The sequence below is a fragment of the Sesamum indicum genome, unplaced genomic scaffold, assembly GCF_000512975.1.
Source record: "Sesamum indicum cultivar Zhongzhi No. 13 unplaced genomic scaffold, S_indicum_v1.0 scaffold00277, whole genome shotgun sequence".
Classification (NCBI taxonomy): domain Eukaryota; kingdom Viridiplantae; phylum Streptophyta; class Magnoliopsida; order Lamiales; family Pedaliaceae; genus Sesamum; species Sesamum indicum.
Genome location: NW_011628171.1, coordinates 37861 through 41497, shown reverse-complemented (window position 1 = coordinate 41497; position 3637 = coordinate 37861). Strand labels below are relative to the sequence as shown.

At 33.7% G+C, this 3637-nt stretch overlaps 1 long non-coding RNA gene across 1 annotated transcript; it reads right to left on the bottom strand.

The window, feature by feature from the left end:
* Positions 1 to 1066: 1066 nt before the first annotated feature.
* LOC105180021 lies at positions 1067 to 3110 on the bottom strand. The gene is made up of 4 exons (XR_849456.2): positions 2900 to 3110; positions 2366 to 2442; positions 1428 to 1549; positions 1067 to 1342 (listed from the first exon to the last, which is right to left on the bottom strand). It is a non-coding gene; the product is annotated as an uncharacterized LOC105180021 (long non-coding RNA).
* Between the last annotated feature and the right edge of the window lie 527 nt (positions 3111 to 3637).

Below are 3637 nucleotides of genomic sequence, written 5' to 3'. Positions count from 1 at the left end.
CTTAGCAAATTTACCAAACAAATTCTTGGGTCTAGACCTACGGTTGGGTCAAGTTTCGTCGAATTCTAAGAACGCTCAAAATTTGGCTGTTTTGCACTGTTTTATTAAAGCAAGTTTATTTCTCTTTTATACTAACTTGTAGTTATCATTGCGCTTAGCAAATTTTCCAAGCAAATGTTTGGGTCTAGACCAATGTTTGGGTCAAATTTCGTCGAATTCTGATAACGTTCCAAATTTAGCTGTTTTGCACAGTTTTATTAAAGCAAGTTTGTTTTCTTTTTATAGTAACTTGTAGTTATTATTACGCTTAGCAAATTCACAACAGAAATCTTTGGGTCTACACCAAGGTTTGGGACAAATTTCGTCGAATTCTGAAAACGTTCAAAATTTAGCTGTTTTGCACGGTTTTATTAAAGCTAGTTTGTTTCCCTTTTATAGAAACTTGTAGTTATTATTACGCATAACAAATTTACCACACAAATTCTTGGGTCTAGACCTACGTTTTTGTAAAGTTTCGTCGAATTTTGAGAACGTTCAAAAGTTAGCTGTTTAGCACTATTTTATTAAAGCATGTTTATTTTCCTTTTATACTAACTTGTAGTTATTATTACTCTTAGCAAATATACAACACAAATGCTTAGGTCTAGATCTACGCTTCGTTCATGGTTCGTCGAATTCTGAGAAGGGTTGAAAATGTAACTGTTTTGCACAGTTTTATTAAAGCAAGATATACAAATTTGTAGTTATTATTACGCTTAGCAAATTTACCACACTAATTTTGGGTCGAGATCTACGTTTGGGTCAAGTTTCGTCGAATTCTGAGAATGCTCAAAATTTAGCTGTTTTGCACTGCTTTATTAAAGCAAGTTTATTTTCTCTTTTATACTAACTTGTAGTTGTTATTACGCTTACCAAATTTACCATACAAATGCTTGGGTCTAGACCAACGTTTGTGTTAAGTTTAGTCGAATTCTGAGAATGTTCAAAATTACTAGTCATGATCCTTCAACCAGGAAGTTTTCATTCCAGTCAAGAGCATGATTAAAATTAGATGATGGAGCTTGCAATACCACCTCTGGTGTCAAATTAGCTTTCAGAAAGATTAATCACCAACCTGATATGCTGCTGTATGAAAGATCTTATCCAGCCAAAACTAGAAAACGTTATTGGCAAAACCGACGTCCAAACATGAGCAAACACTTTTCATATCATTAGACAAAGTACTTGTCAGTGCCTCGTTTGCATCATTTACATCTTCTACCATAATCAAATGTACAACCCATTGAAGCCTTACACAATCAACAAAGCCTTCAACTACAGTATCATTTCCAGCAACCATCACCTGGAAGAAGCACTGGATCCAGTAAGGTTCATGATGTCATAGACACAGGTACAGTGTCAAACAAATAGGTAAGGTTTTATCATACAATCTCATGAAATTCATGCCTAAAAGAAGCATCCTAGGACAAGACTGGCGCTTTGTTTGGTACTGTGCTCAAAGATCTGATATGAAAGCGATGACAAGAGAGAATAGAAGGTTATATGCTATCTGCACAAACAAAGAGAACTTTGCATTATCAGTAATAACAAAATAGAAAAATGACATAAATAGGAAAGACGCATTCAAAATTTCCTAACCAAACAAGAATCAAAAATGAAAAAGGAAGGAAAAAGCAAGCAAGTGTAAATAAACAATTCCATTTTAACAAAACAGATACTAGTTTATTGATGGAGGAACTTTTGGCTCTAGCATATTCATGCTCCACGTAAATATGAAACTTACAGTGCTTTTGCATATAAAATAAATTGCAGATGACCTTAAACCATATTGTAAGAAATTGGTTGAACACTTGCAGAAAAATCATACCATGAAGAAATCTATAAGCAAAATTTCATGGTAAGCCTATAACAATACATATTCTTTCTATATGGTCATCAGCAAATATAAAATAGAATATACCGCATGTACGCTAGAACATACAGAAGTTCCCACGCTATTAGAAAATGAGTACCGGTCATCAATTCTTTGTTCTCACTTCTCAGTCTGTATTAACATTATATAACTGTATTTAACCTATGTAATTAGTACAGTGGGATGGATATCTGTAATAAACATAAATAAATCCCAGTCAAGGGAAGAAAATAAATTTAATGTAAACCTTTATAGTAATGGGGAAACTTGAAAGAGCACTAAGTCAGTATAGATTAAGAAAAGGATAATCTCTCCGAGATACATAGACAACTGAAATAAATGTTATGTGAGTACATTTGAACTGCATGCACCTAATGTATAACCAAACTCTAAAATTCCTTAGTGCAACTAAGGTGCACTATAAAATACAGAACAAGATAAGAAGATACGGACCTGATGCTTCAAGGAGTCCAAACCCCCACTGAGTTCTGCGGCATTCTCTTTCAAAGCAGAAAATATGTCTTTAGAGTCTGCAAGAAGCAAATGCTATCAGATCATTTACGTCAGTTCTTTCAAAGAGAAGCCCAGAAATATGTTGAGCACCCCTCCTATCCTAGCTCTTTTAGAATCACTTCATTTATCACATTGAAGCATGAGATAGAAATCATCCAGCTGTTCATGACAAATCACAGGCAGCAAACCAAGAGGAATATTTTGATGCACCACAATTAGAATTCTCGTGATTCTGCTACTGCAGAATTGAGCTTCTGCAGCAACACAATTCAATTGTGCAGCAGAATCCAATTAAACAGCCCTAATGCACAATGGAAATATAAGATTTCAAAGGTTGCAGTAGAATTTGATTTTGAATTCTGCAATTCTTCTAATTCTCAAGCAACAGAATGCAGACTCAATGCAATTTTACAGAAAAATTCATTTACACATCATAAAAGCACAAGAGAGAGTTAAGAGTTTCAAAGTTCTTACTTGAGTAACACTTTTCCACTTGCCCCTCTTCCTTTGGATTCTTAACCTTGTGTTCTCAATCTCTCCCTACGCCAATAGCAGCGTTCATTCTTTCTCAATTTGTGAATAACTTTGGTGTATCCACATGAAAATAAAGCTCATGAGTTTGTGTACAAACAATAAAAAAAAGCTATTGCACACAAATAGAAGAAACATAATTCAAACAACTTTGTGATCATCAATAGCTTGTTTAGCTTACATAGGCAAAAAACAATCTATATAAATAGGAAAAATCAAATCATTTTACAATAGAGAATTGAAGACACATATTTCTTGGTAAAACTGAAAATTGAAAGTGAACATATAAACAAAGAAGGTTTAATTTTTACAACAATATCGTATGGTGAAATTATGTTCATTGTCGAACATGTGCCTCTAGATCCAACTGGTTCAAATGCCAATGAACTGTGTCCTATATTTTGTTCTGAGTAATTTTAGTACGATAAGCATGTACTTTAGATGCAGCATTGTTAGTAGTCAATTAGTTGAAAGTGCATTGGTCACAAAGTTCCAACCACAGATGTCTACAAATATTCACAAATCATGAAATAAAAGGAAATGAAAAATAATGGTCAGAATTCAGAAATTGGGACAGGTACTGATTAATCGAATGCCCGAGATATCTTACATAATAAAGACGGGTATAAGTAAAATTACAATGACATAGATATGAACTGGAAAATGGAAAAAAGGAAAAAG